At 37.6% G+C, this 22,664-nt stretch overlaps 1 pseudogene; it reads left to right on the top strand.

Annotated features, from left to right (window-relative positions):
* The first annotated feature begins 20,669 nt into the window (after positions 1 to 20,669).
* Positions 20,670 to 21,905, top strand: LOC145099336 (U-box domain-containing protein 4-like; annotated as a pseudogene).
* The last annotated feature ends 759 nt before the right edge of the window (positions 21,906 to 22,664 follow it).

Here is a 22,664-nt window from a genome sequence, read left to right as displayed (position 1 = left end):
CTCTCAGCATGTCTTCTAGGGTTTGTATAGTTCTCTCGCTCTGACCGTCGGTTTGTGGGTGATAAGCGGTACTCATGTCTAGTCTTGTCCCCAAAGCTTTTTGTAGCGACTGCCAGAACCTTGAGGTGAATCTACTATCTCGGTCCGAGATAATGGATATGGGCACACCATGCAGTCGTACAATTTCTCTGAGGTATGTCCTTCTTAACTTCTCCAATTTATCCGTCTCTTTGATTGGTAGGAAATGCGCTGACTTAGTTAACCTGTCGACAATTACCCAAATGGTGTCGAGTCCGCTTGTTGTCTTGGGTAATTTTGTTATGAAATCCATGGTTATCCGCTCCCACTTCCATTCGGGTATTTCTGGTTGTTGTAATAAACCCGGGGGCTTCTGGTATTCTACCTTGACTTTGGCACATGTCAGGCATTTGCTCACGTAGGTAGCAATTTCGGCTTTCATGTTTTGCCACCAGTACAACTTCTTGAGGTCGAGATACATCTTATCGGAGCCGGGATGTATGGAGTATCGTGTTTTATGGGCTTCGTCCATAACGATTTCTCTGAATCCACCAAACTTCGGTATCCAAATTCGATCCATGAAATAACGAATCCCGTTGCTCTTAGTCTCAAGGTTTTTGTCCATTCCCCTTAGGGCTTCTCCTATCACATTTTCGGATTTCAAGGCTTCCATTTGGGCTTCCTTGATTTGCGTGAACAGGTGTGATTTGATCGTCATAGTTAGGGATTTTACTCGGCGACCTGAGGACTCCTTCCGACTGAGTGCATCAGCCACTACATTAGCTTTTCCAGGGTGATATCGAATTTCGCACTCGTAATCACTTAGTAGTTCTACCCATCGTCTCTGTCTCATGTTGAGTTCCTTCTGATTGAGGATATGTTGGAGGCTTTTATGATCAGTGAAGATGGTACATTTTGTGACGTAGAGATAGTGTCTCCATATCTTCAGAGCGAAGACGACTGCTCCTAGCTCAAGATCATGCGTTGTGTAGTTCGCTTCGTGCGTCTTTAATTGCCTTGAGGCGTAGGCGATGACCTTCCCTCTTTGCATTAAGACACACCCAAGTCCTTGGTTTGATGCATCACAATAGACCACGAAGTCCTCCGTTCCCTCTGGCAAGGTTAGGATGGGCGCACTACATAAGGCTCGCTTTAGTGTCTTAAATGCGCTGTCTTGTTTTTCTCCCCAGTCGAAGGTCGCATTTTTCTGGGTTAGGGTGGTAAGTGGCTTGGCAATCCTTGAAAAGTTCGGTATGAATCTTCGGTAATACCCGGCGAGTCCCAAAAATTGTCGGATTTCTGTAGGGGTTCTTGGAGTAGTCCAACTATCTATTGCCTTTATCTTGGAGGGGTCCACGTGTATTCCTTCTTTGCTTACAACATGTCCTAGGAAATCCACTTCCCGAATCCAAAATTCACATTTGGAAAATTTTGCGTAAAGTTTCTTTGCCCTTAATGTTTCCAGTACTTGGCGGAGATGTTGGCTGTGTTCTTACTGGCTTCTCGAGTAGATGAGTATATCATCTATGAATACGATAACGAATTTATCCAGGAAGGGACGACATACTCGGTTCATCAAATCCATGAACACTGCTGGAGCATTCGTCAATCCGAAGGGCATTACTACAAATTCGTAGTGACCATAACATGTTCGGAAAGCTGTTTTGGGGATGTCTCCCTCCAGCACTCGCAGTTGGTGATAACCAGATCTTAGATCGATCTTTGAGAAGTAGCTTGCTCCCTGTAGTTGGTCGAATAGATCATCTATGCGCGGTAAGGGATATCGGTTCTTGATCGTGAGTTTGTTTAATTCCCGATAATCGATGCACATGCGAAAGGATCCGTCCTTCTTTTTCACGAATAGGACTGGAGCTCCCCATGGTGAGAAGCTCGGTCTGATGAATCCCTTGCTCAGCAGCTCGTTTAATTGACTGGATAGTTCCTGCATCTCAGCTGGGGCTAAACGGTAAGGTGACTTTGCTACAGGGGTAGCTCCGGGGATTAAGTCGATTCTGAACTCGACTTGAAGTTCCGGTGGGATTCCTGGAAGATCTTCTGGAAAAATATCCGGGAAGTTGCAGACTTCCGGAATATCTTTAATGTTTTTCGATTCTTGTTTCTTGTCTACTACGTGGGCTAGAAAGGCATGATATTCCTTACGAAGGTACTTTTGTGCTTTAATACAGGAAATGATTTGTAAACTTGAACTAGGTTTGTCGCCATAAATGACAAGAGTTTCGCCGTTTGGCAGATTTAGGCGAACAGCCCTTTCGTGGCAAAGGATATCGGCATGGTGAAGGCTCAACCAGTCCATACCGATGATGACATTGAAACTTCTTATGGAAATGGGCATAAGATCGACTCGAAACAAACGCTCGTTTAAATTTAGTGTGCACCCTACGTACAAATCGTTTGCGTGTTCTGTTTTACCGTTTGCCATTTCTACAGTGAATATTTTATTGAGTGGTTGGGGTTTTTGATTAAGTAGGTGTTTGAATTTATGACTCACAAAACTTCTCTCCGCACCGCAGTCAAAAAGTATGCATGCATAAGTGTTGTTGAGTAGGAACGTACCCGTAACCACCGTGGGGTCCGCTATTGCTTCTCTCTGTCCTACTGCCAGCACTCTCCCCATACCGCCAATATTCCTTTCCTTGGGACAATCCCTCCTGAAGTGTCCAGTCTCTCCGCACCCATAACACGCCCGGCTTACTCCAGTGCCAGAAACTTGAGTGATTGGTCGTGTCGGTGCTTTACAGAAACGGGTTGTGTGCCCTTTCCGGTCACAGTTCTTACAGTGCATCTCGCGACAAATACCATGGTGATGGTAGTTGCACTTGGTGCACTTGGGCAGATTCCCCGCATATGGTTTTGTTGGCGCAGAGGTAGCAGGAGTTGTGGTGGGGGTAGTAGCAGCATAAACCGCAACCATTTGCTTCTTTGAAGGTTCTTGCGAAGTTTGCCCCTTCCTTTTGTTCCAAAATTTCTTCTTGTTGTTGTTGTTGGCATTGATCTCATTGTTGCTGTTCCCTTTGGTTGGTTCAGCCATGATAGCCGTGACTCCTTGACAGACACCATGATCAACTAGAGATTGCGCTAGTTCTTTGGCGCTGGCGAAGGTCAAGGGTCTGGAAGCTAGCACACTTCCTCGAAGTTGGGGTGATAGTCCCCAGATGTATCTCTCGACCTTTGGGCTTTCTAGGGTTAACATTCCTGGGCAAAGTGTTATTAAGTCACTGAACCTGTTGGTGTAACCTGCTATATCCGAACCTACCATCGAGAGGTTCCATAGTTCCTGTTCCAGCTTCTGAATCTCGCCTCTTGGGCAGTATTCTCGAAGGAGCATTCTTTTCAGGTTTTCCCAACCCATGGAGTTTGCCACCACCAGGGTTAGTGTCTGGACGTGGCCGTTCCACCATGTCAGGGCGCGTTCAGAGAAAGTAAAAGCGGCAAACTTTACTTTGCTTTCTTCAGGACATGCACAGATTTCGAATACAGCTTCCGTTTTCTCTATCCATTGAGATAGAGCCAATACTCCCCCAGTCCCGTAAAAGGGAATAGGTTTTCCGTTGGTGAAGTCTTTGTAAGTGCATACCCCTGAACGGCTTTGACCTTGGCCATTTGTAAAACTGTTTGTTCCTCCCCCCGATCCGTTGTTGCTCATTTGTGCCATTGCTGCAGTTACAGCAGCGGTTACAGCAGTCTGGAACATAACGGTGTCCATAATTGGAGGAGGTGGTGGAGGTGGTGTTGAAGTTGAGTTTCTGCGTGTTGATCTACGAGGAGGCATGTTCTGGTAGAGAAAAATAAGAATGAATACTATAAGTTTCTAATGTTTTGACAATCGTGTGTTAGTTGTATCTTGTAATTTGTTTTGACTTTAGTTTATGGTTTCAAGGTAGGCATAGAAATTTAAAACTCGTAATTTTTGAGAGGTATATAATAAGAAATACTTCATATTTATACATATAGGTCACACCTGAGGTGTGTTACATTGCATATCTTGTTCGGGAAAATTTGATCCTCCTAGAGATCTCCGATTACGGATACAACAGGGAAAACAAGGGAAATAAAGGAAAAACTTTTATCTGAAATCCTAATCTATAACAAAATTGTTGGGGCTCGAACAAGTTCTACTTGCGACGTTTGGATCTAGATTCGGCATCCGACCGTTTGACTCCCATCAATCGCCTCTCAAGATCTGCTTGGTGTTCCTTCATCTCTCTTATATCTACCAGTGCCGTTATCATTTGGTTCTGAAGTGTCCCCATGTAGATTTGGGTATTCTCATGTAGTCCTTCCAAACGGCGGATGTCAGCGGCGTTACCTTGGGTAGCAGCATTGACCTCGCGAACTCTGGCTGCTTGCCTGTCTGTCTCGTAGTTCTGGGTAGCTATAGCGTTCACAATAACAGGAAGTGCTCGATCAGCTGAGATTCCCCCACTGACATTGTAAAAATCTCGACACATGCCAAAAGGAGGGCGTACACCTTGCTGGCGACTCCAGTAGTAGAGGTGACTTCCCCACATGGGAATGGGTCCCGGTTGATATGGTCTGATTTCGGGAGGATGAGGGATGGGAGGGTCGTACACTTCTGGCTCGGAGTCTGTCCCGCTAGAAATCTCCTCGATCTCTTCGTCGACTTTGAATTCCTCTCCGACTTCGACTTCGAATTCTCCCTCGATAACCCCTTCGGGTTCTTCCTCGACCTCTTCTTCGATTTCCTCTAGGTCTTCCTCCGGGTCTTCTTCTATCCAACTGCCGTTGCCTTGGTTTGGGTAGTAGGGATCTCCTGGTAAATGGAATCCGGCCATTTGTCTGTACTAGGATGGATGTATGAGAACTTTATAAGAAAAGAAAATTCTATTTAACGACTTACTATTTTTAACTATAATTTGTACAACTATTTTTAATAATACTCCTATAATATTTCAATTTGGCGAACTAAATTAATTTGTATTCGGTAAGTTCTTGGCTTGTTGTCCACTATGACCATTCCTCGACGTACGTTGGTCAAATCCAGGATAAATATAGTTGATCAGGCTATATTTATTCTCGATCTGATTACATACCCCGAGGCTCAATCGTAGTGTCGTAACTTGCCTTAATACTTTTTAGTAAAACTTGTTATGACACGAGATTAATGCATGCTTGTAAAAATGTATATCTTTAAGAGAAAGTATTTTGTTCATGAAAATGTTTCATCAGAGGGTTTTTGGTCCCCTTTGCATTTATAGTTTGTATATCGTATGTGGTTCGATATACTTAGTTCACTATAAACAATGCTCTGATACCAATCTGTCACACCCCCAAACCAGAATGGCGGAAACATTCGGGGGTGGATGACTTCACGTAGTATCACAACCATTGAGTATTGTAAAGAAAGTAACACAACCATCACATATATAATGAAAACGTATGTTGTTGCGTTATACATATTAGCAAAAGAATATTACAATAAGATGATAAATGTTCAATAATAAAACATCCTTAGTGTTCCCTTCTTCAAAAGCTGATGGTTACCTATATTACTGATTCCTTGAGAAATACAAGTTGTTTCGAAAAAGTGTCAACAATTAAGTTGGTGAGTTCATAAGTGTTTTGCATTGAAAAGTATGTCCTTTTTTTTATAGTAACTCGACGAACGAGGTTTTCAGAAAATTCAATATTTTCTATAAATGATTTGAAAAGGGTTTCCCGTGTTGGAGTGCATTAGTGTTTTCCATGCTTGAATAATAGTGATAAAATTTGTGTTACCAATAAAATGGAAAACTGAAATGCATATATGAATCTCGTAAATCAAACTTGTTTTTATACTTTTATGTGAGTTTTATAACCATGCTATTGACACTGATGGCCTGTAACAACGTTCTTCAGGCGTTGGAACTGTTATGAAGTTTGTCACCCCAGGCCTGCCGGCCTAGCTGTAGCTAACAGCTTAGGTGTGGGATTGTCAATCCCGTATAGATCTATACACAAGTATCACGCTCTCCCTCCAAGAGATTATGGTATATAATACAGGACTTGAAATGCATACATACGAGTACGTTGAAGTTTGAATGTCTCACATTACTTGGTATAAACAGATATACGATGATAAAGACTTTACTTCATTTGAAAGTATTTCATTTGTCAAGATGTATATGTAAAATGTATGAATAACTTGTTAGCTATGCTCGTTATAGCTTCTCAAAAGTATGTTTTCATTTAGTAAGAATAACTTGGTGATATAATAGCCCTCTAAGCATAAAGATGTTTATAAAAACGATACTTCGACTTATAATGTACTTGTATCCCCCCCCTAAAACATGAAAAGAATTGAAAAGTAGGGGTATGAACTCACCTGTTAAGTTTGAAGAGAGAGGTTAGGGTTGAGCAGAACTTCGACCGCGGATGGTTGCGTCGTCGGGCTCTTCAGGGATCTCTGCAGCGTAAATCTTTCGTCGGGGGCTCGAGTGCGGAAACCAAGGTGAGGGAATGGTCTCTGGTGCTTGGAAGGGTGTGAGAGTATCTGGAGATTTGAGAATGTGTGCTTAAACTGGCAGCTGATGCCATCTATTTATAGTGCTGAAAGAGTGAGTACGCGGGGCGTAATTTTGGAGTACGCTGGGCGTACTCACGTACGCGGCGCGTACGTCGTTACACTGGGCGTAATATGGCGTCATGGCTTACAACTCCTGGCTAGCTAAGTGTAGCTTGGGCGGGCCGATGGGACTCGACTCTGGGTCTAGTACGCGGGGCGTACTCCCAGAGAACGCGGGGCGTAATCCGACCTGTCCTCTTCTAAATTCCGTAACTTTCGCATACGAGCTCCGTTTTTTGTGTTCTTTATATCCACGCGTAGGTGAGATTATGTTCTACAACTTTCATTTAGACTCCGTCGGCTAGTTTTGACTTTAATTTTAATGATATATTTTTAATAGGCCGGGCCTCCTAAAGTTCGTTAGAAATTCATAGGTTCTTTATTCGACGTCGGTTTTCGTTTGTCTTTTTATCGTTTTATTACCACTGAGGAGATCTTCAACTTCCGTTTAGGTGGCGATAGCTAAATAACACTCGATCTTAAATCCGAGTTTTTAGCTTTCTACTACTGTTGCGAAACTTTGAAAATCCGTAACTTCTTCATACGAGGTCCAATTTGGGCGATCTTTTTATGCACGCTCACCTTTCAATGAGATCTACGACTTTTGTTTAGATACTTAAGGCTAAAATGTATTTTATTGATATTTTTCTTTTTATGTCAAATAATGTTTTAACGTCGTGTCGTAAATATACGAGTGGTTATACTTTCTTCAAACCAACCCGGTTTTGAGCGTTCTTTATGTTTTTGGAAACCTTGGCATGATATCAAATATTTGAGGCATCCCAACTTAGATACTTGAACGCTTTATTTTCGAGGTTAATTTCGTTGTACTTAGCTTTCGAGTGTTACAATGCTTTTGGAAAATATAGGGTTGTCACAATCTGTTGTTTCCCGATTTCCGATTTATGACGACCGACTAATTGAACAAATAAAATCAGTCCAGGCTTGGCGAAGCACTTAGGTTTGTCATCACTAAAACATCGATGGGCCCACAGATATCGCTTTTATCCCTCTAAGGGAAAAATGAATGGATAAACTTCGACTCAAATGCTTGCTTGTACCTACTCATCAAATCACACACAACATTATGTTTTATAACACCAAGTTACTGGTGTGGTTACATATGTCAATGTGCAACTGACTTGTAAATTACAACTCACATGTCTTGGTTTCAAGAATATAAGATATTATCGTCTCACAATCACTCGTGATAAAATCCATGAAGTGATTCAGATAAACGTGGGTTTAATCCAATACTCGAATCTTATACTAGGAGTACTCATGAACACTACAGCAAACTTGTGGTATGTCTAAAACACCTAGACAATCTACAGTCAGATTCATGACAGTCTTGCCTTAATACCTTGTTCCAAAGTATAATTGACTATGGATAGTTTGAATAACCTAGTTATTTGGGAAGTCAAAACATGCAAAGTGAAACACAAGAATAATCGAATAAAATACGGTCTCAGAACTTATGAATATAAATAAAACACATTTTATTTAATCACCATATTGATTAGACATTATTCATTGTATAATGTTTCGATTAATCAACCTAATACTTGAATTAAAACAATAGTTATCTCATGCTAGAAGCATGCACACTATGTTTGCCTACGGTCCTTTCTTTGTGAAATAGATCAATTGAACGTATCTTCAATGAAACTCATTTCATAGTTCTAAATCCTTATCGTAAATGTAAGAAAACCAAATTCCTGCCATTTACTGTAATCTGTTAGATTCTAAACTTATATGTAATGATCCTCTTGTAATGACTATGCACAAAAGTCATAGAGACTTGGCAACAGACATTACAAAGTATTCCAACGGAGATCTATTCCATGGAAACGAAGTCTCACTTTCAAAGTAAATTCCTTTGAACATCCTTCTTGTGTTAAGTTTCTAATCTTATACAGATTTAAAGAATAACTTCCACTTATCGAAACATTTCTATATTCCCATTTTAACTATCATTTCTGAACAAGAGTTACCTCTTCTCAGAGTTTGTCAATATGGTCCTTCCAAAATTCAAAATTCAAAATTATATCAATATGGTCCATTCATTACTATACTTCCAACTATTCATAAGCAACCAATCCTTAGCGAACCTAAGATTGTCCTTGACAGTTGTTTAACCACTTTAGTCGTATCTGGTTCTAATCCTTTTTCCTTTTTAATGCCCTAGGCATTTGGAAAATTAGAACACGTGAATATTATAGCACATGCAATCGATCCTATATCTGAAGCATGTGGGACACGATTCATAATGTCTTACATAAAGACATGATACTTGACAAGTCTTTTGCTATAATATTTCTATATAATTTCCAATGTTGAAGCATTTCAACATGGTATTTATATAAATCCTTGACTAAATTTGATTAAAATCTCAATCTAAACTTTTAGAATTGAAATGAAGTATAAATATCTCTCCCTTAATTATAGCAAAACAACTTTTCAACCCCTGAAACTTTGCAATTTGAACCTTTTGTTTACAATAATTAACATTGCTAACTCGCAACATTTATCATAATAATCATGCTCCCACTAACATGATAATTATATCCTTACCAGCATAACACTTATCCTCCCACTAGCTTTGACATGTATCTAGAAATAAGTTGGACTTGTTGACTTTCTTATCAAAGTTCAGATTTCGGATACTTGGTGCTTTGATAAGTCTTTACCAGACTTCTCAAGCTTGTACACCTTTCGGATTTAAATAGCACAAGTGTATGTTTGAACCTTTCAGAACTTAAATCAATAACCCCCTAATGTTCAAACTAATTTCCATTTCTCACAATTCGAACTATGAAAAGGGATGCCATAATCATAAACAAATTCGAGAATGCAACTATCACAACTGCTAACTCTAATCGTTTAAAATCTACTTAGTGAAAGCATTTCCTGACAATCATTTTCATGAATTGGAGATAAACCTTAAGACCCTTAGATTTTATGGTGTATGTGGTCCTATCCATGTGAATTTATCAAAACCATAATCACAAGACAAGGTTAGTGACAAATCCAAACTCGTATGAACTGAACTTGTTCAATCATAATTTCTTATCACTTGGCAGCTCAAGGGCCTACCATTGCTTCCAAATTGTTATGAAAACAATTGAGAACTCATAGAATTCACATGCATAGTCAACTTCAACAGGAATGGACATAGAAAAAGAGTATGTCAACACGATAGGTTATAAACCTCAAGTCGTGTGCTAGCGATTAACAGTAGGTTTACTCTTGATTAGTTCTTGAATTTTTTTTAAGATCTTTTATAACTCCCACCTACCTCTTGACATATAAGTGTCTCTCTGTCAAGAAACATTACTTGAAAAACAAATATTCAAGAGTTAGTGCGATTTCTTATCAAGACAAACACTTTTGACAATCGGTCTTTGTTGATCTTTGTTTTATCCAAAACATCACAACTTACAAATTTTTAAATGTACAAGAGTAGAAAACACTTTACTCTACATTTGCTGATATGTCACTCAGGGTATAATCTTGGAGTATGACTCTAAGACTTGATTTTGGAACAAAGTATGATTTATCTTCTTAGATCTAAACATTTCAACAATTCATGATTCCTATTCTTAGCCATACAAATGCACTAAGATATCCTTAGAGGATCAATTGTGATATGATTTCCATAATCATTAAGATGATCATAAAACACAATACTAAAGTACTCTCCCATCTTTTCAGATTGGAAAAACTTTTATCTTTCTGCCTAATTTGATTCTTTTTTATTCGTCCTGCCATACATTGAAACCTTTTCAATGATTCAGAGTTACACTTAAACTTGTAAGCGTAACCATATTTACTAAACTTTAGTAAATCGTGACGAATAGTCTTATCGATCTTTGTGGTGGACCTGACCAACGCACAACCAAGTGTAACTGATCCCCTAGTCCTTCACTTGACTCACATATACATGTGAACAAGGAATTAGTCTTAATTTCCCAAAGATGAAAATTCTCATTCATCACCCAATACAAGTTGTATGATTCCAAGTTTCTATCTAATTAAACCTTGGGTGATGAGAATCTTTCCTTATTTGCTAAATTCTTGACCCTACCAGAAACGAAAGAATCAAATTCATATTGCTAACAAATAGAAACATAGAAACATTAATTTTCACATATGCCATTGCAAGGAAATATAAAATAAGATAAGCTCAAATTTTTATTTATTTATAAAATGCAGAAAATACTTTTCCTTACAATGCAATTACAAATGAAAACTATGCTATTGCAAATTTCTAAGCAATCTATCATAACTCCTAAGCAACAGCTCAAAAATCCGATCATCGAACCATGCGATCGAAATCCATCTCTTGGCAATCAAATTCAGCCTAACTATTTTAAGCTTCCTTCCTTGTCTTTGATTCTGCAAAAACATCAAAATGTAACTTTACATCATGTAATAAGAATCTATAAGTAGGAAATTAATAGAGTTAGATAGTGAACTTGCTTGAAGCATATTGAAACTTTTGATTCTACCTTCTCTTAGATATTTCAGGTAGTTTGGGCAGGTTTGCTTCCAATATCCCATCAAATGGAAATAGAATCAAATGGCTTTGGGAAGTAGATCTTCCAATCGACTTTGTTGTATCATTGCGCCAAATCATTTCTGATTCAACACCAACAAACAAATAGGTAAGATCAATAAGGGTCATGTCGTGGTCTGTCATATAGTAATCCTTTAAAACTCACTATATGACTCAAGGAGTGACTGAAGAACCCAGTCAACAACCAACTTCCTCGAGACTTCGACACCCAACTCTCCCAGCATATGCAGACTTTCCATCATTGGATTTTTTTGCCAATAAGGATTGAGTGATCTTGAACTTTTCAAGTCTTTAAACTTTTGGGTTAAGGAGAATAATTGGAGGAGGATAGCTCGTTCTAGTCCCTTTTCCCTCTTAATTCCCAAGGCATTTGGAAAATTAGAACGGATTAATGTTATAGCATATAATCAATCCTATACCCAAAGCATATGGGATACGATACATAATGTTTCACATAAAGACATGATACTCTTACCAGTCTCTTGCTATAATATTTCCACATATAGAATTTCCTTATGTTGAATCATTTCAACATAACATGCATAGGTGTGAATTCCTCTCCCTTTATTATAGCAAAACGACTTTTCAAACCCTACAACTTTGCGAATTGAAACTTTTGTTTTCTATAATTAACATTCCTAACTCGCGACACTTTAACGTAATAATTGTGCTCCCACTAGCATAATAATTACATTCTTATTAGCATAACACTTATGCTCCCACTAGCTTTGACATGTACCAAGAAATCAGCTGGACCTCTAGAAATCAATACTTATAGACTTTCTTACCAAAGTTCAGATTTCTAATATAAGATGCTTTGATAAAACTTTATCTAGGCTTCTCAACCTCATACACATTTCCTTAGATAGCTCACATGTGTGTCTAAACAATTTTAGAACTTACAGCAATAAGTCTCAAATGTTTAGACCTTTGCCATTTCTACAATTCGAACTATGAAGAGGGATGTCATAATCTTAATCGAATTTGAGAATGCAAATATCACAATTGCTAACTATTTAAAATCTACTTAGTGAAAGAGTTTCCTCACAATCATTTTCATGAATTGGAGAGAAACCTTATGACACTTAGATTTTATGGTATATGTGTTTCTATCCATATGAACTTGTCATTATCATAATCACAAGACAAGGTTAGTGACTAGTCCAAACTCATATGGACTGAACTTGTTCAATCTTAATTTCTTGCCACCTGGCAACACAAAGGCCTACTATTTCTTCCAGGTTGTTATACAAACAATTAAGAACTCATATAACTCACATGCATAGTCAACCAACTGGAATGGCACAAAAACAAGAATATGTCAACACGATAGTTTATAAACCTCAAGTCGTGTGCTAGTGATAACCAATTGGTTTACTCTTGATTAGTTCTTGAAACTCTTCAAGATCTTTAAGATTCCCACTGACATCTTGACATATTAGATTCTCTTTGTCAAGAAACATTACTTGACAATCAAATATTCAAGAGTTAGTGTGGTTTCTTATAAAAACAAGCACTTCTGACAATTGGCCTTATTTGGTCTTTGCTTTATCCAAAATATCACAACTTACCAATTTCAAATGTACAAGAGTAGAAAACATTTTACTCTACATTTGATAAGTGTTATAAAACTTTCGTAAGATTATGTTGATGGGTTTTAAGCATTCTAACACTCCTAAGGTGTGCATGCCACCCTAAATACCTTGGATCTATGTTTTCTCTATTATACATGCAAAATTGAACTTTTCAAGGTATTACCCTAACTAGCATACAAAACTTTGATACTTGCGTAATAAAACAAGCTAGATGACATACCTTTTCTTGTAGCTTGTTGGAAACCATGAACCTTTAGACTTTAAGAGCTTAGCACCAATAGTATGAATGCCTCAAGTGGAATCACAACAAACCTAGAACAAAGGATGACTTGAGAATAGATTCCTTGCACACACAAATCAGCTATCCCTCTAGTATTCCACTTCGTTGCCAATTTCATGAGCTAGAGGGGTTCTTATATAGTGTGGCTAACTAGGGTTACACCATGTATACCCTAATGACTTTCCATATCCCTCATTCTCCATGGGTTAAAACCTCCATGGGTTACCACATGGGTTTAGCCCAACATGAAGAACTATGGATCATAAGCCCACTTTATAAGAATGAATGATTTACCAAATCAACCCCTTATATTTAATTAGTCTCTTTTTTCTCACAAAATTAATTCCAAATTAATTCTTAATCAATACTATTTAAACAATACGATTTAATATTAATATATTAGAACTTATAATATATTAATAAACCATAAATAACTTCTTCTCAAAAGTCCATCCTATCAAATTGTCATGATGATATGCAACCCAAATGGACCATGCTACCCTCGGGTCAAGTACATACCAATTATAGTTATGGACTTAGACACTAATCCAATAGTCTCCCACTTGGATAAGTCTAATAACTATTATTGCAAGCATGAATCCAACCCGACTAGCAAACATAGCTCTTAAAATTCGTTGTCGAACTCTGACCTAGTCAATTATATGTCCATTAGATAAGGAATCATATATTCCTCCATTGTAGATATCATATGGAATGAGTCATGCATTATAATCATTCTCTTTGTCCATCTGTTCTTTCCCGATTTCTGATTTATGAAGACCGACTAATTAAACAAATCAAATTAGTCTAGGCCTGATGCCATCACTAAATCATCGAGGGGCCTACAGATATTGCTTTTATTCCTCTAAGGCTAAAAGGAGTGGATAAACTTTGAATCAAATGTTTTCTTGTATTTACTCACCAAATTACACACAACAATATGTTTTATAACATCTAAGTTACTGGTGCATTTACATATGTCAATGTGCAACCGGCTTGCAACTACAACTCACATGTCTCTGTTTCAAGAATATAAGATATTATCGTCTCACAATCACTCATGATAAAATCCATGAAGTGATTTAGATGAGTGTGGGTTGAATCCAATACTTGAATCTTATTCCAGGAGTACTCATGAACACTTCTGCCATCTTGTCCTAGACAAACTATAGACCCATTCATGACAGTCTTGCCTCAATACATACTTCCAAAGTATGATCGACTATGGATGGTTTGAATAAAATAGTTATTCGGGAAGTCAAAACATGCAAGGTGAAACACACGAATAATACTAATCATATATAGCCCCAAAACTTTTGAGCCATATTGATTACTCATCATTCATTGTATAATGTTTCGAATAATCAACTTAATACTTGAATTAAAACAATAGTTATGCCATGCTTCAAGCATGCACACTATGTTTATCTATGGTACTCAATTTGTGAAATAGATCAATTGAAAAACATTTCAATGATGCTCATTTCAAAATTCCAAATCCTTATTGCAAGAGTAAGAATTCCAAATTCCTGTCACTATTAGAAAGTGTTAGATTCTAAACTATCATGCAATGTTTCTTTTGTAATGTCTAGGTGCCAAAAGTCATAGAGACTTGACCGATGATATTACAAAATATTCCTTTGGAGATTGTTACAAGACAATTCCATGGAGATGAAGTCTCAAATTCAAAGTACATTCCTTTGAACATCCTTCTTGCATAAAAGTTTCTATCTTTCTCATTTATTCTCCAACTCCCAATATGGAAACATTCCATATTTTCCATATGAAAACTCATTATTAATAGACTCCTGTCTATTCATAATAATGTCAATATAGTCCTTCCATTACTATACTTCCAACTGTCGTTAAGCGACCAATCTTTGGCGAACCTTAGATAGTCCTTAACAGTTGTTTAACTGCTTTAGTCATATCCGGTTCTATTCCCTTTTCCCTCGAAACGCCCTATCCATTTGGAAAATTAGAACACAAGAATATTATAGCATATGAAATCGCTACTATACCTGAAGCATATGGGATACAACTCATAATGTCTAACATAAAGACATGATACTTAATCAGTCTTTTGCTATAATATTTCTATTTGTCATGTTCTCATATTTTTTATTATAAAGAGGGATGTCGTAATCATAATCAAATTTTGAGAACGCAAATAACATTTCCATATATAGAATTTCCTTATGTTGAACCATTCCAACATAACATTCATATATATTTGACGAAAATTGATTAAAATCTCAATCTAAGCTTGTAGATTTGAAATGAAGTATAAATTCCTCTCCATTAATTATAGCAAAACAACTTTTTAAACCCTGCGACTTTGTGACTTGAAACTTTCGTTTTCTATAATTAACATTGCCAACTTGCAACACTTACCATAATAATTATGCTCCCACTAGCATAATAATTATTAACTTACCAACATAACACTTACGCTCCCACTAGCTTTGACATGTATTCAGAAATCAGTTGGACTTCTAAAAATCAATACTTATTGACTTTCTTACCAAAGTTTGGATTTCTGATACGAGATGCTTCGATAAAACTTTATCTAGGATTCTCAAAATCGTACACATTTCCTTAGATAGCTCTCATGTGTGTGTTAATAATTTTAGAACTTACAACAATAAGTCTCAAATGTTTAGACCCTTTGCTATTTCTCACAATTCAATATATGAAGAGGAATGTCGTAATCATAATTGAATTGGAGAATGCAAATATCACAATTGCTATCTTCTTAAAATTTACTTAGTGAAAGCATTTCCTCACCATCATTTTCATGAATGAGAGAGAAACCTTATGAAACTTACACTACTAGAAAAAAGGCCTTTTACGACGCTCATTGCGCGTCGTAAAACGCTCAGACGACGCGCAAATGTGTGTCAAGGAAGGCCCTGTCATAAAGAGAGACGCGCATTTATGACGCGCATTTACGACGCGCGGTTATGACACGCAATGCGTATCAAGGAAGGCCCTGTCATAAAGGAAGACGACACGCATTTGCGTGTCGTAACCTTACGACGCGCGTGTTTATGATACACAATGCGTATCAAGGAAGCCCCTGTCAAGAAAGGCCATGTCATAAATAAAGATGACACTCATTTTTGCGTATCGTAATTTTAAATGTTAAAAAAAATATTATTTATAGATTTACTAATTTTCAAATTAAATTTGCATTTAATATTAAATGCAAATTTAATTTGAAAATTAGTAAATCTATAAATAATATTTTTTAACAGCATATTGAAATTATCATAAGAACGATAATTCATTTCAAAAAAATATCACATGCCAAACAAGTTACCTAAGCATTACATGTCAAACAACACTACATGTCAACACTAATAACACTTAAAAACATGTTTTTTCCTGCATTTGGAGCATCCACAATTCCTATATCAGCAACCAACTTTAGGTCCAATTCTAACCACCTGTAAAAGAACAACATTGTAAAAGAACATTAGAAGATCAACATTTGCTTGATTTGACGATTCAACATTACTTGCCCTTGGACCAATTTTAGGTGTAGAGTGTGGTGTAGCAAGTTTTGAAGGGTACCTTTTTGATGAGAACGCCCTTGCATTGTCGTTCCCCCTAAAGATAAACATGAAGCACAAACTAAGTTTGCTCTTGTCAGAAGCTGCAATTTCTGTTGTCATGAGTTTGTATAAGTTTTGAAGGGTACCCTGAGACATACAATCTCCTCCATCAAACCGTCTCTTGTCCATGCTAAAAAAGAGATAATTCCAGTGAAATTCCTTCAACTATGCCCATGTAACTTATAATTCCAATGCAATTACTTCAACTATGGGTGTTTTAGTCTCGGGTGTCAGGTTCACTATTGGGGCATGTGTATCTGTGTTGGTTAATGTGACATCCCCATTTTCACGGCCAGAAAAGACCGATTTGCTTATGCTTTGTTTTATAAATCAGAGTGATCGCTTAAAGAAAACGGTTGCGGAATTTGTTCCCAAAATAAAATATGATAACCATTTATCAAAACATTTCTCAAAGAGAATGTATTTCCATTAAATAATAAAACCTCGGGATGTCATGTTCCGATACAGACCAAAAGCATAAACAATATAAAATAAACCTTACAATAGTTATTCAACTACTGATCTATAATCCAAAACCTCTCGTCAAGTCCACCAACTTATACTCTTGTGTCATTACCTGTAATGCAAAGAAAACTGAGTGGGTCAGGCTTGGGAGCCTGGTGAGCATATAGGGTTTTCAACCCACAATAATACAATTATTATATTCAACCATCAAACAATCAACTCAATTACTCATCCCTATTATGTTTCTTAGGATTTTACCCTAGGAATTCAACTACTCGTCATTCCTTCATTCCTAAGGATTGACCTAAGGAATTTACACAAACTTCCATTGCAACATAAGGCGCATCTGCCAACATTATCCTTTAAGCGCCTCTGCCAGGATTACGTCATACACTATGAGGCGCGACTGCCAGGTTTATGACATTCTCTTTTAGGCACATCTGCCGACATTATCTTATAAGCGCATCTGCCAAGATTATCCTATAAGCGCATCTGCTATTATTATGACAATCTCTATTTGGCGCATCGGCCGACATTATCCTATAAGCGCATCTGCCAGGATTATGACATTCGCTACTTGGTGCATCTACCGATATTATTCTCCAGCACATCTGCTAGCTTTATGACATTCTTTAATTGGTGCGTCTACCAATATCATTCTTAATTATCTTTCATACCTCATCACTTTATCACATACCAACTATCTCATCTACCCATGTTCTACCCAATATATTTGTAGATATAGAATACACATACAGTTTATCTCTTTCAAAACTATATAAAACATTCATTCCATACTCATCTCAAATAAACAACAATATATAAACACATAGCATGTATTTTATACCAAATACTTCATATTTATGTGTTAGAAGAAAGTAACCATACACTCTCCCAAACATACACTTAATACATTCAAACAATACTTGTATTATACCCGTGTTTATGAAAGGGACTATACACCCACACATATAAACAACCTCATATTATACACGTAGCACGTATTTCATAGAAAATACTTAATAATTATGCGTTAGAAGAAAATAACCACACACTCACTTGATCAGAAGATGATCGGACAGCACTACGGCTTATAGAAGTAGTAATCCACAGCAGATCTGGAAGATCTTCACAAAAATCGAACTTCTCGCGGGTAGAGCTTCGACTCGGGAACCGCACTTCTCGGGATCTTCGGGATCTCGGGACTTGCCTCGGGGCTAGAGTATGATACCGGGGCTTCGGGGTGGAATCGGGAGTAAAAATGCAGAGCTTCGACACAAAGATGAGAAGAAATGAGCAAAAAAACCCTGAACCCTTGCATCCTATTTATAGTGAAAATATCTGATGTACTCGCCGAGTAGGGGACACCTACTCGCCGAGTTGGTCCATACTCGCCGAGTAGGGGACACCTACTCGCCGAGTTGGTCCATGTGGCGGCTTTCTGGTGGTGCCATGTGTCAAACTCTGGGTGGTGCCACGTCACCCCTATCGCGTATTAGCCTTCGAACTTAGAAAAATCATAACTCTCGCATACGAGCTCCGTTTTTGACGTTCTTTATATCCACGCGTAGGTAAAATCAAGATCTACAACTTTCGTTTAGACTCCGTCGGCTAAATCTTGACCGATCTCAAATTTAACAGTAGGAGGCATTTAGACTGTTAAATGACCGCGAAGAATTCGTAACTCCTTCATACGAACTCCGTTTTCGTCCATATTTTTACCGTTGAGTTCCTATTAATGAGACCTTCAACTCTCATTTACGTCGCGTAAGCCAAAAACCGCTCGAACTAAAATTCGAGTTTCGGGTCGTGCACTGTTAAGCCGAATCTTAGAAAAATCATAACTTCCTCATACGAAGTCAGATTTGGGTGTTCTTTTTATTGACGCTCTTATCTTAACATATTCTACAACTTTTGTTTAGATTGATAAGGCTAAATCTCTCTCTATCATAAATTCACTATTTACGCTTCCCGGTGCCGTGCCGGTTTTGCCGTAAAACTTCGACAGGTCATAACTTCTTTGTTATAACTCGGATTTTGGCGTTCTTTATATGCACGGAAACCTTGTAACATATACTACAACTTAGTTAGGATTATTCATCCTAAATAATCTTCTATCAAAAAGTCATTTTTGACGCTTATCGTCTCTAAATTGACTAGCCCTGATCTACGGGCGTTACAGTTAATACCCGGGCAGTTGTGATTCATTAGTTCCAAAAGTGGCAATTGGGCTGTGGCAAACTAGATACCACCTGAACACTATCACCGCATTCTTATCCTAATAAATATCAATCAGAAACTTATCAATAAGCCTAATCATTATCATTAAAGAGGGATAAAAGGAGGGAGGGGTAATTAAGTAAATAAACCTGGCACCAGTTGAAACTTATCAATAAGCCTAATCAGTGGCAGACCCTACAACACCATAACTGCCTTTTCCAACCATGTCTTGAACTTCGTATCTTCCTGCCTCTCCATATTCGGTGAAGAACTCTCTTTCGAGCTGCATACAAGAAACAATTACTTGGTTTTTGTCAACAGTAACAGTCTTTAGTAAACAGTAACTTTAATTTTAAAATTAAATTTCACATTAGAAATAAAGAGATTTTACATCTTAAATGGGGTTGATTCAATATTCAAGATTCAAGGAATGGGGTTGATCTTACATTCTAAGGTGAAAAAGTTAATATTTTCAAAACATAATGGTTGTTTTCACATATAGGGTTGATTCAAAATTCAAGATTCTCTCTCTACTCAGATTTATATTTACTTTTACTACTATAAAAACTTGTAAAATGTTTCTAAGAAGATAGTGTATGTGTGTATCAATCATTACTTTCCATGGATTCTTTCAGTAGAGAGACTATAAAATGTTTCCACCAATAGTAAATTGGGACAACATGGATTAGTCTACCAGGAGACCACAAATGGATTTCCCTGTTCAGGTATTGCACACTATGTATATATATATATATATATATATATATATATATATATATATATATATATATATATATATAATATAAGAAAACCATACCTCTTCAAGAAATCTAAATCGATGATAGCATGCAAAACGAACATTTCCAACAGAGATTATTTTGAGAATGTGATGCATGTCAATGAAAAAAGTTTTTGCACTGCTTGCAACAGGAAAGAGATCAACAGAATCTGAGAATTGAAAACAAATGATTAGTATAAGTGTAAAATCATAATTTAATTTACAGACTTACCCTTTTCACTTGCATAAACATGTATAACTCCATCTTCCATCTTGAAATGAGAGTTTGCAATCAAGTCCCATACAAGAATATTTCCATTTTGATCATCAGATATCAGCTCAGTCTGCACACCCAAAAACAAACCAATAAACCAAATTATATATAGGTACATGGCCAAAAAAACAAATCTAATTTTCACAAGGAACAGAATCATGGACACCTGATTTGGATACAAAACCATAGTGTTAAAAGATTCAAAACTAGTAGAATTCAGCCAAACCTCTTCACCATCGAAGGCCAAACCAATAAACCAAATGAAACATATGGGATATGAAAAGCCATCGGCTATTGTCTTAAAAGCTATAAGGGAACAAGTGGAAGGATCTGATCCCAGCTCAGAAACTAGGTCAAAAATTGTTGATTTGTTAAGCTTAAGAACAAATCAAGAACTTCTAATCGAAGTTGTTGCACTTGAAAACTTGAAGGAGAATGCTGAACAAGCAGAAAAGATTGGGGATTTGGAGTATATTGAAGAAATGATTGCTCTTGTTACACACATGCATGATTGCTTTGTGGAAATGAAATAATCAGAAAGCTCTAACCCTGTTCCAATTCCTCCAGACTTCTGTTGTCCACTGTCACTTGAATTGATGACAGACCCTGTGATTGTAGCTTCTGGGCAGACATATGAGCGGGGGTATATTCGTAATTGGATGGATCTTGGACTCAATGTTTGCCCTAAAACAATGCAAACTCTTGTTCATAATAATTTGATTCCTAATTACACTGTGAAAGCATTGATTGCTAATTGGTGTGAATCCCACAATGTTAAACTCCCAGATCATGTAAAGCAGCCATTAAGGTTAACCTTGAATCAACCTACTTCACCTAGATCGAATGGAATCCATCAGGAAGAAGCTTCTTCTCCAGTGCATCGTCATGTTCATTCATCTTCAGAAGATTCTGGAAAGGGGAATGAGTTTAATACGGTTGAATCCGGTGAGAAAAGTTTGGATTCCGGTGGACCTGGACCTGGACCATCTGGAGTGGATGAAGGATCACCACCGGAGGCACCTGCAATTGAGTCGTCTTCTTTAGCTCCGGCAACCGCTTACAACAGTGATGCTTCAGGGGAGCTGGCGGCAGAGCCTCAGGCTGCCATTGCTGCTTCCCAGCATGCAGTTTCACCTCGATTTGGAAACAGAGCACGAAACCAAATATGGCGGAGATCATCTTTTGGGCCGAGAGTTGTTTCTTCTGCTACTGAAGCGAGACCTGATCTCACGGAACTCGAAATGCAGGTGAAGAAATTGGTCAGCGACTTGAGCAGCGCTTCCATTGATACAGTCAGGAACACCACCGGTGAACTCAGATTACTTGCGAGACAAATGAAATTGAAAGGTAGAGGCGCTACACTCCTTTTTTTGTTCGTGTCACCACACATCAACATAGAGAAATCGAGAACCCCTGCAGGTTTGATCTGTTCAGAAGACTGGATCAAAGATTTGGTGATATTGCGATTTTGTTGTGGGAGAAAAGAGGATTTGTAATGATATTAGGGTTTTTTTTGGGTATTAGAGTAAGAGAGATAGAGAAAGAGAGAGAGTGAGTGAGAGAGAGAGAGAGAGAGAGAAGAAAGATGGAAATAAGATAGAGGATAACAATGGCGGCATTTCAAACTTTTGGGATTTTCGTTTCCCCCCAGCTGCAAAAAAAGAGAACGCGCCTTTCATTCAAAAAATATAAAGCGACATTTCTAGACGACGCCCATTTTTAAATAAGTGCCCTCCGTGTTTTTAATTTTTTTTTCTTGGACATTAATTTTAGGGCACGCACAAAAGCGTGACCTCTATCCTTCAAAAGTTTGAAGAGATGACATTATTTTTAGAGCGCACGCTTTTGCGTATCGTAAATCACCGCGTGTCATTGTTTGCGCGTCATTAAAGGCTGTTTTTCTAGTATTGTTAGATTTTATGGTGTATGTGTTCCTATCCATGTGAATTTGTCATAACCATAATCACAAGAAAAGGTTAGTGAAAAATCCAAACTCATATGGACTGAACTTATTCAATCTTAATTTCTTGCCACCTTGCAGCACAAGGACCTACCATTGCTTCCTAGGTTGATATGCAAACAACTGAGGACTCCTAGAACTCATATGTACAATCAACCTTAACTAGAATAGGCACAAAAATAAGAATATGTCAACACAATAGGTTATAAACGTCAACTCGTGTGGTAGTGATACACAATAGGTTTTATTCTTGATTAGTTCTTGAAGGTTTTTCCAAGATCTTTAAGACTCCCAC

This window comes from Lactuca serriola, chromosome 4 (assembly GCF_051521515.1).
Source record: "Lactuca serriola cultivar US96UC23 chromosome 4, Lser_US96UC23_V15, whole genome shotgun sequence".
NCBI classification, from domain to species: Eukaryota; Viridiplantae; Streptophyta; class Magnoliopsida; order Asterales; family Asteraceae; genus Lactuca; species Lactuca serriola.
Note: the sequence above shows the minus strand (reverse complement) of the source record. Positions and strands in the feature narration are given on the sequence as shown.